This window comes from Epinephelus fuscoguttatus, linkage group LG9 (assembly GCF_011397635.1).
Source record: "Epinephelus fuscoguttatus linkage group LG9, E.fuscoguttatus.final_Chr_v1".
NCBI lineage: Eukaryota > Metazoa > Chordata > Actinopteri > Perciformes > Serranidae > Epinephelus > Epinephelus fuscoguttatus.
Window position 1 is genome coordinate 10,946,697 of NC_064760.1, and position 15,030 is coordinate 10,961,726.

The 15,030-nt window shown below is 40.2% G+C and overlaps 1 protein-coding gene across 3 annotated transcripts in view; it reads left to right on the top strand.

Annotated features, from left to right (window-relative positions):
* The first annotated feature begins 7,274 nt into the window (after nucleotides 1-7,274).
* Nucleotides 7,275-15,030, top strand: part of si:dkey-237h12.3 (teneurin-3) — a 191,238-nt gene continuing 183,482 nt past the window's right edge. For 2 of the 3 annotated variants that reach the window (XM_049585086.1, XM_049585088.1), the window contains exon 1: nucleotides 7,275-8,055. The gene's annotated coding sequence lies outside the window, so the exon portion shown is untranslated. The remainder of the gene's footprint in view (nucleotides 8,056-15,030) is intronic. The other variant, XM_049585087.1, reaches the window with a different exon arrangement.

The window sequence follows — 15,030 nt, forward strand, 5'->3', positions numbered from 1 at the left end:
TACAGGTAAGAGGGAAAATATGGATTTTGGATTTTGGGGTGAACTGTCCCTTTTAAGGTTAGCTGTTCTCTAATTGCCTTGACTCCCATCCACATTTTATCATGTTTGTACTCCATTGTTTTTCAGTGGGAAACATCATTTTGTTCAAAAGATTACAGAAATGATTTGACACTTGGTAGAGACAGTGATATATCTACTCTGGCTGAACAGACACAGCAAAGAGGGCCACCTACAGAAAGTCAAACTCCATTAAGTGAATCGTGATTGTAGTTTGACGCGTAGAATAGCAATAACTTCCCTGACAGACACCAGCAGCTGTTCGGTGTCTTACACTCTGTTTATCAATGCCTGTGTTGTTTACAAACTGACAAGAGGTGATGTGTGTTTTATGAGAGTTGACCAGGTAAACAAACCGGACGACCACCAACTTTATCCATCTCACGCCTTAAACACAAACCAGTGAACTTGTGACTCCTAGGACAGTCAAAAGTTATTGTTATCATAACATGCTGTTTTTTTCTTTCCCATGGTTCCAGTTGTGTACAGACACGTTACAAAGCAAAGCACTTACTTCATTCAAGTTACTTCATCCATTTTGAAGGTTCAAGGTTTTTCCTTTCATGCTTTAACACAGTGCTGTTTACTGTTATATACTGTAAAGTGCTGGTGTTAAAGATCGATCGCAGGGCAAGGCAACACACCTCAAGACATAAAGATAGAGAAAAATTAAACCTAAATAGACACAAACCTATTTATGTTCATAAAGCTTTTGGCTGCGTCAAATGTAATTTCTGACTACGTAATATAGAGTTGGTGCAATTAAGTAGAAAAATGAATCGAATCTTTGCCCTTTTTTTTCCATCAGTAAATGATTGCTGAGAGAACATTTACCCAAGACAACCTTTATGTTGAGATCATACTGTAGATACAAAGTTTCATATTAATGATCTTCATTTATTCCACAGGTGGATTTTGTTTTATTCACTCACTCACACTCACAATGAAGACCATCCGTCAAACGTCTGCTCAGAACATAAAAAATGCAAAATTTTTATGTTAATGAAGTTGAATGCTGCTTGCTGAGGAGTAATCAATGTGTTTTGACCATTCCCTCTCCATAGATCCACAGACACTGAGTTATGTATTATTATGAGTAAATACATCAGCTCCTGTCTGCTTTGCTGCCATCTGTCCTCGTGGTCAGAGAAAGTGTGCTTTATCTCTGGATGCTGCCGTCTTTGCTTATTGGTTAATCTTGTTCAAATTAACTGAATGTAGTTCTCGGAGGTCTCCCACCACTAGCTTTGATTCACCACTTCTCTTCCCTTTGAGGCTGTCCATCCATCTGAAAAATTTAGAACGACACTGAGCCTGTTTGATATTTCAAAAGGTATTTCATTTTACTGTAAGTCCTTTTTAGCCACATACTGAAAAACCTGTACTCACTTTCTGCCATCTTGAACTTTAAAGAGTTGTGAGTTTCTTTTAAACCAAATTAAAATAAACTGTGGACAGATGGGTTTGTTTTTTTTTTTCCAGGAAAAATTCAAAAGCAAAACTGTATTTTGATTGATTGTGACCCAAAAGTCCAAGAACCATGGATGGATTTCTTAACAAGCCTGCCGGGCACAGGCCCAGGGGTCCTCCTGTCCTTCACCTGCAAATTGTCACTCAAATTAACTCCTGCTGACCAGAAAGACACAGAAAAATACCACAAAGAGATGCAAAGGAACTGCAAAGAGTCACAGAATAACTGCAAAATGGGGCAAAACGACCAAGTAAGACACAATATAACCTCAAAGAGACAAAATAACTACTAAACAGGGAAAAATGATGAAAAAAAGGACAAAATAACTTCAAAGAGACAAAAAAAACAACAGAAGGGGGGGAAATTACCCAAAAGACACAAAATATCCTCAGAGGGACACAAAATAACTACAAAAAGGGGAAATATGAGGAAAAAAGACATAAAATAACCTCAAGGAGACAAAACATAACTAGTAAAAGGGGGGAAAATGACCGAAAAAGACACAAAATAATGTCAGAGAGACCCTAAAAAACTACAAAATGGGGGAATATTAACAAATAAGACACAAAGTAACCTCAGCGAGACAAAATAACTGCACAAGAGGGAAAAACCGCCAAATAAAGACATAAAATAACCTTCAAGACCCACAATATAACTACCAAAAAGGGGAAATATGATGAAAAGAAGACATAAAATAACCTCAAAGATACAAAAAATAACTCTCAAAAGGCGAAAATGACCCAAAAAAGCCCACAAAATACCCTCAGAAAGACAAAATAACTACAAAACAATGAAAAATGGTGAAAAAAAGACACTAAATATCCTCAAAAAAACATAAAATAACTACAAAACAGGGAAAAATTACCCAAAAAGACACAAAACATCCTCAGAGAGAGAGACACAAAATAACTACACAACAGGAGAAAACCACCAAATAAAGACATAAAATAACCTCAAAGGGACAAAAAATAAGGATAAGGATAATAATAATGAGAAGGAAAGAAGATTGTGATTTAGTATAAAAAGAGCTTGTTATTTGAGAGGAGGTGTGCAGGAAATGAATATATGTTCACTGTAATCCCAAATTATTAAAATAATGTAAGGTTAAAACGTTGATCTGCTTGGTGGGAGTTTTTTAATTACCTTTCATTGGCCTGTGAGCAGCTTTCTAGCTGTCTGGTTTGTCAGGTTTTCCAGTTCCCTCTTTCGACTTGGTGGTGCTAGCGACTCACTACAATCGATAGAAATGCTCAGAGAATGGCCTCAGAAGAAAACCAAGGCCCTCCCACCTCATTTCAAAGTGTCCTCTGAGATTTGAAAGCTTGGCAGAGAGGCATCCATCTCCGTCCTCCTTTACTGTAGATGACTGTGAAAGATTTCGGCCGCTCTGTATAAATCTGAGGCTCGTTTGCAAAAGCTGAAACTTCCCTTTCCTCTTGAATATGCTTATTTTTTTAAAGAAATTGTTGATATTGCCTGACACAAACTTTCTTTTTGGGCATTAAATGTTTGCTTTATCCTTTTTCCTTTTCTCTCAGATGTAAAGGAAAAAAGGTGCTTCCCTAAAATCCTCACTGTATAACCAAGGGTGAAAGCTGTTTTGTCCTTTTGGAAGGGATTCATTTCCACATGAAAGGGGAAGTTCTGTCCAATCCCTTTATACATGTCCGTTTAGTTTGCTGAACACAATACCAGACTAACAAAAGGCAATAGCCTTTACAGTGTGAATATAATGCTCTGCACATATACAGAGCGTGCATCTATTGTTACAGTTGCTTTTTAAGAGACATCAAACAAGACAAGACACAGTTTTGAACGCATCAGACTCGCTGTCTGACCCCTTGGGGACAAATTCCTGCATGCACAGGAAGAGTATGGGAGTGTATGTATAATTTGTCAGTGTTGCTTTTTTATAATGTCCACCGGTCTCTGTGTCCCCGTGGTGTGGCCCATCTGTTTTCTCTGCTGATAGTGAACATGTGTAAAACATACGGCGCTGAAGAAAGATATGGGGCTTTTATTCTTTAATGTATGCTATGCTCTTGGGCTTCAGTGGTGAAGTTTCTGGTTCATGTTTTTGTATTCAGGCATGCTCCCTGCAAGCCATAGGTAGCCCGGGAAGCAAATGCAGCAAATAATAGGGTGGTATGTTGCTGCATTTAATTTTAGTGACTATTCCTGACTTTAATCTACGAGGCTAAAAAAAGCAGCTGCACTACAGGATGCATGAATCAAGCACTGCATGTTCACACTGATAAAACTGTACTCTATCATCAATCTATAACTTGTCTGTGGGCCATTTGTTTGATACAAAGCATTTTTTTGTGTGTTGAATCCTTAAATCTCCATCTTATTCAAGTTCTAGTTTCAGATTCCCTTTAATGCTCTTTTCATCATGCAAAACACAGTTGTTTACTGTATGCACACCCATCACACCGTGCTTTAGTCTTTGAATTTGGATGTTGAAAGTGACTGGCCTCCAATAGAGGGCACAGTTGACTGCATGGACGCGCACTGTGTGTGACTGAGAGAAACTAAAGCCTTTGCCGAAGGTCTCAGAAGAAAAAGGAAATCAGTATCAAGGATGCAAACTGAAGGCGAGTTGTAGTGAGGGAACTTTTTGTTTTTTTTAAACAGAATGAGCTATTTTTCTTTGGTTCAAGAAAGTGAAGGACTGTTAATCTATCATTAACCCTCTGGTGTACCAAACTTAAAAGAACCTTCATGTGCATAAAATGTGTGAATATGTTGCTTAGTAACTAACTTCCATGTACAGTCTCTCTGAAAAGCCCCCAAGAATATTACAGAAGAGGGAAAAAAAGTAGTTTGACTTGAAGTAGAGGAAAGGGTGGAAGTAGGAGGGGTATTGGATTCAGCAGCCCTTACAAGAATTCCTCTCCTTTTTTTATGTCCTTTCTTTCTTTCCCCTCTTTTTTTCCATGCCCTTGACTGAAGATTGAATGGCAGAGTTGGAGATAGATTGTTGGGCAGTTGCCTTTCATGCAGATAATGCCATTTGATGGAGGCAAGTTTTTGATGTGCTCCGGGTATAATAGAAGAATCAAGCATCGAAGGCCAGGGCTGATTTTGCTTGGAGAAAAGCTGTCCTCAGTGATAACTTCATCACTGCATGTGGTCGGACGTGGGCTAAATTCAGGAAGGGGATTAAAAAAAAACCTGCCCAGTCAGAGCTGCAGTTGTTGGCCCCCTATTGAGCCATGGGGCCTGCAGACCATAGCTTGAAGGTCTGTGATCTACCATTGGTATTGTTAGTCTTTCTCTCTTCTCTCTCCCTCAGAACCAAAACGACTCTGCCTCAAAATGCCTTTCTAGTGGGATTAGTGGGCTGTTCCTTTTGTAATTAATGAAACTCTGCTTTCCGCGGTCTATCCTCTAAATGTTATCATTGAAGCCTATGAGATAGGGTCTCATATGTTTTCTTCAATCACAAAGCTAATTCAAAGTAAATGTGGTTTTCGGTTTAAGACCAGGGACGGAAAATGGCCGGAAGGCAAGTGTACTTATCTCTGCAACCCGAGCTCATCAAGATGAAGTTTTCACACTTACGAAACACTGAAGAACTTCAACTGTGTGGATGAAATCAGCCAATCAAAAACCCTCAAAGTATGCTAATATTCTGTTGGTATGTTAATGTGAAAGCCGTCAGGGACAAAATCTGAAACTGATGTACATCAGAATAACATTTATTATTGGTCTGACTTGATAGACCCATGGATGGATTTCTTAACAAGCCTCCCGGCACAGGCCCAGGGCCCTCCCTGTCCTTCACCTGCAAATTGTCAGTCAAATTAACACATACTGACAAGCGAGAGACACAGAAGGACCTCAAGGAGATGCAAAGGAACTGCAAAGTGTCACAAAATAACTACAAAAGCAGAGAAATGACCTTTAAAAACACCAGGGATAATCTCAGGGACACTAAATAACTACTAAAGGAAACAAAACAAACAAAAAGATACAAAAAACCCCAGACACACACAATAAACGACCATAAAAGACACAAAATAACGACAAAAAGAGGGAAAAAATATTAACCTCAATGAGACACAAAATATCTACCACAACGGAGAAAGACGACCAAAAAACAAAACTTAAAATACTGTCAAAGAGACACAAAATAACTTCAAAACAGGGAAAAACAACTAAAAAGGACACAAAATAATGTCAAAGAGCCACAAGTTTACAACAAAACAAGGGAAATAACCTCAAAGAGACACACAATAACTACAAAACAAAAAGTAAAATACCAAAAAAAGACACAGGATAATCTCAGAGATGTAAAATAACTACTAATTTGGAGAAACACAACCAAAAAAGACAGAAAATAACATCAGAGAGACAAAATAACTACAAAACAGAAGAAAAAATGTCCAAAAAAGACACAACATAATGTCAGAGACACAAAATACCAACAGAATGGCCAAAAACTACCAAAAACGACACAAAACAACCTCAGAGAAACCCAAAATAACTACAAAACAATGAAAAAGTAAAAATAGACACAAAATAACCTTAGAGACCGGAATAACTACAAAACAGGGGAAAATGACCAAATAAAGACACATAATAACCTTAAAGAGACACAAAATAAGCTCAAACAAATGCATCATGACAATAAAGAGATGCGAAACAATAACAAAAAAACAACACAAAATAACCTTAAAGAGACACAAAATAACTCAGAAATGGGGGGAAAATTACCAAATAAAGACACATAATAACCTCAAAGAGACACAAAATAAGATCAAACAAATGCATCATGACAATAAAGACATGCGAAGCAATAACAAAAAAAAAAAACAAAACACAAAATAACCTTAAAGAGACACAGAATAACTTCAAAACAGGAAAACAATTACCAAAAAAAAAGACAAAAAATAATCTCAAAGAGACACTAAAAACTACAAGACTGGGAAAAACAACCAACAAAAGACACAAAATGATCTCAAACGGACAAAAAACAAATACAAAACGGGTTAAAAAGAACAAAGAAGACACACAATAACCTTCATGAGAAACAAAATAACGACAAAGCAGAAACAAAAATGACCAAACAAAGACACAAAACAACCTCAGAGACACAAAATGAACTCCAAAAGACCCCAAACCACAAACAGATGCATAACGACAACAAAGAGATTCAAACAACAATGGGAGAAAAAGAGGCTTAACCACCACAATGTGTGTATTTTGCGCCTGTGTAGGAGAGGTGGTGGGGCCTTTTGCATACCTGTGCCCAGGAGCCCAATGTGTCATAATCCGCCCCTGAACATAACTGAATTTGTGCATATTTATTGCGCACCCCTGCTGCAGCGGATCAATTCCACTACAGATGGTAGATGGAGCAAAACAATATGAATCAAGCTTTATTCGACAGCCAGCGTAGAATGGCAACATTTTAATTTGAACAACAAGTCGTTTAGGCCTCGTTGTTTATGTAACAGTTTAATTAACAGCTTGAATAACCCTTAGCTGCTAGTCTTCTGTGAGAAATAACACATTTATTTACATCAGTCTGCCTTTCCCTTTTTTCCTTCCCTTTGTCAGACTGAAGGTGAGAAATTTGAGCTTTGAGAATTGGCCAATTATATGGCAGCGCGCGACCATACATGTAGGTGAGCTTAATCAACAGCTTCCCAATACAAAAGAGAGGAGAGGAGGAGAGGAGGCAGGTAGAGGATGCTGGAGCTCACTGCTACATGTTGTATGTATGCAGGTGTTTTTCTAGACTATAACTGACTGCAAACTTGAACTTATTTTGGAGGTGTTAAAAACGGATGAAGGGTCCTTTAAAATATAGTATTTTTTCCGATGATGGACCTAATTTTTCTCACGCGCGCATCGCTTTGCATGTTGCACACGGGCTGGAGGTCATAGTTGACCCTCCTTCATGTTTACGGCCTGCACCTCTACACCGGTGCTGATAGGCAGACCAGAGGCGACGCCGAGGAAAGCGACGGGATGCGCAGTTTATCAGCTGACAAGTGCATATCGGACAAAAGAGCAGCTGAGCGGCTGGTGAGCCTCCGCATCCGAGAGTGAGTTTTCTTTAAAATAAAAAACATCCTGCACCGCTGCTGGGCGACAGGAAACATAACTGTGTTACCTCCTGGAAAAAAGGGGACAACTGCATTGTTGGAAGTACTGGCTGAGCTGAGCCACGGGGAAAGATTTCTGAGCAGAGACACGTTTCACACGGAGCTGGCAGCTGAAGCTCCTCCTGACACTACAACGCAGCAGCAGCAGCAACAACATCCCTCGCACGAGTCCACTATTCCGACTCGTGCACGGTCGGTGTCGACGCCAGCCAAGACGTTTCTCTGGAAATTTTGTGAAAGAGGTGTCCGCGAAGAAATTTCAACTGTGCCAAATTGCACACGCGGCTATTGTGAGGAAGGCACCGCGACGCACTCTGTGCCCGCTGCTGCCTGCAAGTTTGGACTAAAGCGCGCCGCTGGAAGTTTATGTGCCTCTGCCTCGGACGGGCTCGCTGAAGCTCCATGCAGGTCAGTGTGCTGTTTATCCTTTGATCTAAACGGATGTCACCCTCGTGATTTAAATAAATGGCAGAATCGGTGGTCCATTGCTCAGTAATGGTGTCCAATTTGGTCTGCACGCTCTGTTGCAAGATGTGGTGCCGAGACCTGCCGGGCTCCCAGCCCCCTTTTCCTATCAGTACCTTTTTTTTTTTTTTTTTTTTTTTACTTTGAGTCACACCTTGTGGATTTTAACACAGCTGCTGCGTGATCAGCAAGATGCATGTTTATGAACAGGTCCAATTTTGGGAAAATGCATCATAACCTAAAGTTCAGTCGTTAAAAAGATGCAGTTTGTAAAAGTCAACCACTACGCTTTAGAAAGTATCTGTTTTATTTAGTGCCTCTAAAGATTTTGAAGGTCTTGGGTCTTTTAAATGTTAAAAGAACAAAGCGCAGGCAAAAAATTAATAGATTTTGCTGCTGCTTTCTGCAGGATACATTGAAGTCATTTTTCTCCCTTCAGTCATGACTATAAAAACATAATCTTCCTCTCAGTCTCCATCACCTCTCGCCTCAGTGTCCTCCTCAAGACCTCTGACCAAGAGCTGACACGTTGGGATGGCTTTGCTCCAATAAGTGAATCTATCTGCACATAAAATGCTATATAAAAACCCTGAAAGCCTCGCTGGGGTGTCAATCACCTGCAGAGATAACCCTGCTCAATCCACTAATAATTTAAGTTTCCAAGTGCTTACACACACACTTGCTAAACTGAACCAAATCTGTGGTTTCGGCCTCAGGTGCAGGAGGTGGAGGAATTTCATCAGAGCCTCTGAATTTGAAAGAGGCCTCTAGAAAGGTTGTGTTTGCCACAGGGATTCAAAGCCTCTTGGGTCAGACTTGCACCTGCAGAAGCCGCAACTTTTGGGTTGTATTTTCTGCATTAGCAGAGAAGGGCGGTTGCCTGACAACCAATATGCAGTGTGTAATTTGATTTTGTGTTTTCATAGTAGTACAATTTGAGGAGCTTTAGGAAGTGCTGTTAATTAAACAAGACATCAGCTGGGTTAATTTCCTCCTTTTATTGTATCTCAGATGGTAACTTGTCTCAGTGCTTGGCAAGAGCCAGAGAGGAACGTTGATCTGATTTCACTGTGGCATGGATCAGGCTATACGCAATCTGCAAAACACACGCATTGGAGTCCACATGATAGCCCAGAAGGACAAGTCTATCTGTCCAGCTAAATTGATTTATGGCTACGGTCCCGAGTGCTATTGAGGAACTGCAGCAGTCGAGGCAAATCATAACGCATACTTCCATTATCATGGACAAAATGGCGTTTTGAGAGATGAAAGTGGCAAGTGTGTTGTGAAAAATTTGTTTTGAAGTGATCGATATTCTCCTAATCTTCTGCCTTTGGCTGTGTCGAGGGTCACATAAGAACTAAAACAATGGCTTCAAACTACCAGAGTAACAGTCTGTCTTCCTTGTGCAAGCCTGTAAAGGCATTAGAGTGACACTTATTGGGTGATATTGAACATGTGGTTTTGTAGCAGGGCACCAGAACATGAGTACAGCTATCCCTTTTTTTCCCCAAGGCATGTACATTAATTTAAAGTGACTTTCCTGAATCAGACATCACAATCTATGGCAACAATGTTCTGGTGACTGCCAGAGAAGTCTAATAAATGAAGTGTGTTGTGCACTTTTAGGAAGCACCGTTGCAGTAAGAACAGTGTTGTAGTGACATAAGGCTATAGCTAGACATATTTTGCACAGTGAAAAGTAAAGCTGCAGTAGTCAACTAGTCAGACAAAGAAAATAGACTATTTTGATAATCGATTAATCAATTCATTCAAGCAAACATGTCAAACATATGTCGGTTCCAGCTACTTAAATATGAGAATTTGCTGCTTTTCTTTGTCATTTATGATAATAAATGAAGAGTCTTTGGGTTTGACACTGTTATTTGGACAAAAGAAGCAATTTGAAGACATTATTTTGTGCTGTGGGAAACTGTGACGGGCACACATTTTATAGACTAAAGGATTTATTGATTAATCATGAAAATAATCGTCAAAATAATCGATAATGAAAGTAACTGTTAGTTGCAGCCCAAATTGAAAGAAATAACTCACTAGTTGTGGTATACACTGTGGCAGACAATTGCAAATCTAGCACTGAGATATGTAGTGCTGTGACCCCTTATTGAGGCTTAAGCCTGATTCCTCATCTTCAAACTTCATTGCTCTTTAATCCCACAAATCAAAGCAGGTGACTACAATTTCTGAAGCAGCCAAGAGAAGGAAATACTCTTTTTTTTTTTTTACTACGCTTGGAGTTTAACATCATCTAATTACTTCAGAAATATTAGAAGAGCTGTGTACACAACACTGCCACTCCATGTTCCTATGCTTAAGTAATTTCCCCTTTCATTATTCCTGTGGAGAATTTAATATTCTGTGTGATGAGAACTGCCTCCTTTAGGAATAATGCTGGCTTGAACACTGGCCCTAAACAGTTTTATAGATCGTTAAGGGGCGATCAAGATGACTTCTCTCCCTCTGTAAAAATAACTCCTCTCAGATCTGAGAGATATGGAGGGAGAGTCGATGCACGGCCCCGCGCCTATAATATCTCACCTTATTACTTGTTGATGCCGACAGTGGCTCAGAAGATGACCTTATGAATTATAACATTTGATATGGCAAACAGCGTGGCCGAGTCGCCTGTTTCAACACATCAGAGCAAACACGTGAAGGTTAATGCAGCCTGACAAACTACCCACAGTTCCCTGGGCTCGACGGATCGGTTCCATGTCATATTTACTTTACATAATTGCTGCCCTCTAATCTGTTACTATTAACACACAGCCTGCCTGACTATTGTCTGCTGCACTCTCTTTCACCTGTTTTCTCTCTCTGTACATTTTCCCTTTCCTCCCCTGAGACTGGCCAGACATCATGATAAATAGTTGGTGTGAAAGTAAAGCATGCCGTGATGCGTTTAGGATCTTGGAGCACTTTAAAGAAACCAGGAAGGCGAAGGCTCCATCGGGCGAACAGACTTGCATATTTGCTTTTAATGACCTTAAATCCGAGGATTATTTGGGTTTGGCACAGCGATGTGACACTTGCGGCAAAGTTTAGCCTGGGAAAAAAAAAAAAATGTTTTTCCTGCAAGTTGCCAAATTATTGCTGAAAGTCACCCGAGGATTTGGGGGGAGGGGATTGCGTGCTCTTGAAATGTGCTTAGAGTAGGGATATTTAGTGACAGCACTTGATGCATTACCACTGTGGTCCTTAACTACATTGTATGCTGCATGAGAGAAAAAAAAAACATGGTATGGATGCGAGCGGTTTTAGGACTTTATGTGCTTTATGTTGTCTTTGAAGTCGTGTCAGTGTGTTTTGATATATAACAGATTTGTATTCTTTCCCCCAATTCATAAACATCTTTTATTAAATTAAAATATGGCTGCCTCAAAGAGCTTAAGTAATGCTTACGAATATAAATAGCGATTTCTATTAACCTAAAGATGGATTTACATAGTATTTTCCATCTCGAATATTTGCTGTGGATAATGTGATACCTGCCATTGCATTTTGATTTGAAAGGAGAGAGCGGCGTTCTCAAGGGAACAGCTACTGTACTCGCCTCATGGCTATTGTAGACTCACTGCATGACCTAATGTGTTGTGCATAACATAAATTGATTCCTGCATCTCATTGTGCAAATAGCATATGTGAAAATGTTTTCGTGGTGATGTACGGTGGGGGTTCACGGACAAAACAGCCGGCCCCTGTTAACTGTGGAAGCCTTTCTTTAGCTTAAATCAAGAAAAGCGAAGACTCAATGCATGACAGCTCTTGGTTTTGTTTTGAGAATTTACCGCTGGCCAAAGTAGCCTGAGATGAAAGCCACCTGCGATTAACCACAGGATGCTGTCCTGCTGGTCCAGCTATGGGAGTCAGCACTGCTTCACTCTGTTGTAACCTACAGATTAACATTTATGGCTCAGCATGCTCTAGTGAACCTTCTGGGCCAAGACCAAGTGGCAAGATTGAGGAGTGGGCCCGACTTTCTAACAGTGCAACTCTCCCTGAGTGCAGCGGGCTGAGCCTGGCGGGGAGAGCCAAACAGAAATGTGCTTAGTTTCTGTCATAGGGAGAACAAAATCGAAATGCATTGTGCTCTCTGCTTGTGAAAATTGCCCTGAGTGACTACCTGTGCGGTTTATAGGTTCAGCGTTTGTGAAATACAGACATTATATTCAAAGTCAGGAAACGTTACATATTTAAAGGACATTACAAGGCACAGACCTTCTGTCACGAACTACAGCCCGAACAGATTTGCCTTATAAGTCATCATCATGCTTGTCCAGCTCACGTTAGATTTAGGGCTGTGATCGCCTCGAAATTATGTCAGTTTAAACAGATTCGGCTGTTCAATATCAAACTATTCACTACTTTTTTCCATATAATTTGAGAGTTTGAACAGGGTTTAGCAGGACGTTCAGGACATTAATTATACATCAGCATTAATGATGAGGTATTCTCAGACAAGGACATTTAAACTTAGAGATAGACCTGGTTTTGTGACTACAACAGTTTGACCACCCGTGACAGGCTTACACATAAGCTAGCAAGATGTTTGAAAAAGTCAAGCATCTAGAATAGTTTCAAAATTTACAAAGATGACCGTCAGAAAGTCGAGTGCTAGATATGCCAAAGGAAATTGATATATCACAAAACTACAACCAGTTTAGTAAATCGCCTGTAAAGTGTAAGTAAGTAACAGGTTAACTGTCTTGAAAAGTATTCTATTTTCTAGCTATTATGGTTAATGTTACCAGGGACCTGGATGCGAACAAAGTGGCATATTGTCACGTTATATTAGGTGCATCAAATGAAAATTGGTGTTTCAAAGAATGTCCTCTCAAAGTTTTGATTAATTGCAGATATTTCACACTGAAGCATCCATGCCAAAAAAATGGTAGCCCTAGAGCTAATGCAGGCTAACTATGCTAGCGACAGATTGGAAATGCACAACAATGTTTTTCACAGACACAAGATATCACACAAAAGCCAGAGGCTGTCGCATATTAAGTTGCTGTGAGCTGTAAATTCACTACTTCTGAGCGAAGGCAGACGATAATGTTATCTCGGAGCCTGACCGGGCAAAGCCTCTCTTCCTCCAGGCAGCTGCCTCCGTCTAACTCACTCTCGCTGGGTCTAAGTACACAGGTGCCTTTACCAGAGAGCAGTGTGAAAGCGAGTAGTACTCACCCTGCAGCTAAATCTGGAGACCGAAACGTCCCCAAAAGTACACTGCGCACTGATAAACAAAAAAAAACAAAAACAAAAGAACACAAAAAAATGACTGGTGGACTTGAAGATTCAGTCGACTGAGGGGTCTCTGACTGATGATCCGAATCTTTGACTTTCAGGGGTCAGCCGTAGTTAAATTATGAAGTAGTTTCATTTTTTCCATACTAAAAACTTTCTTTTTCTGCTCTTCATGGTGCCAAAATTCTTGAGATGGATTTCTTTTACAGTTTTCCTACAACTACAAAAAGCAATGCTAGCTCTGGAGGAGGTTGCTCGGAATAGCTTTAACCTGACAAGGGCTTCAGGGCTGGTCTTTTGTGGCCTCTGGACAGCCCAGTGGGAAGTTAGGCGTCAGCTATGCCCGTCGATGGAACCGCTTGATGGCCTCAATAATTCTGTTGACGCGACCTCTGTGATGCTGAAAGCCACGGGTCCGGCGGGTGACGAAGAGCGATGATGTGGACATGTGGCGCTGGTTTCATGTGGGGAGCCAGTCAGCAACACTTTCTCTGTCTTTTTATTGTCAGCAGGGTGAAGAGGAAGAAAATATTGAATATCAGACCATTGAAGAGTGTAAAACTGGCGCCTCGGAGTCAGTGTAATGGTATACAGGTCAGCAATCTTTGACTTCCAGTGGAGAGCGGTGTGCATTCAGAAGTTGGTCTCAGCCAATCGCTACGGGGCAGACTCTCCAAGTTTCACCCCTAGAAGTGGAGAGACCAGTGCAATGTTGGTGAATTTTCAGATTGATGTTTCTTTAATAAGGCTTGCAGTCTCTCAGTATTCTGATAGTGTGCCATCATGACCTACATACTCCTTAAAATGCTGACAACTAGAGAATAAAACCCTCCAGTTTCTTTATGTATAGTGTTTTTTTTATGTGACACTGTATGCCTAATGCCTAAAGAGAAAGCGCACCCAATATATTATTCTCTGTAAAGTGCAAAAATTGCAGTGTAATTTGTATTTCTTCTAATTTTATATCATTGAAGTGAGTATTTAGATTTCTTGTGTAACAGTTATGTAGATGCACAAGTGCAACAGAAGGTTAAAGTCTCTATTTGGTCAGGTTTGATATTTTCCAGCAGTCCCAGGCAGCACCAGTATTGCATTTCCATTGCAGTATTGAAGCTTCCACTCATACTCCTCAGTTGTTTGCCACTATTATGTGAGTGCTGTGTATATGCCGTCTCCCCCTGGTCGTGCTAAAATAGGGAGGGCCAGTTTGTTGTACATCATCATGTGAGATGCATTTGAATGACACCCAATGTCAGCACTTTTGAATATCTCTCTGCGTTTGAATCTTTATCTGGTAGCCAGGTTTGTATGCTCCCAGCATCTCAAATGTAGTTTGAGTAATGATTTTTAGCCACTCTCTGAGTGCTGTGTTGACGGGGTAGAGTACTGCTACAATAACGTCTCCAGATGTCCAGATTAGACCGTCAAGCAAGACCGATATTTGATTGAGGATTTGTAATTAAAAAAGCATCCCCGTTGATCTAAATAAATAAGACACCGGCAGTAGTTGTTATTTATTCTTTTGTTTACCAGGTATGTTGTGGACAGTTATGATGTGAATTTCATTCATTCAATCACCCTCGGTGGCATTGTGATTGCTCTGTAGCTTCATTACAATGCAGCTGCGGTATCGCCGCAATTTAATTTATTTCC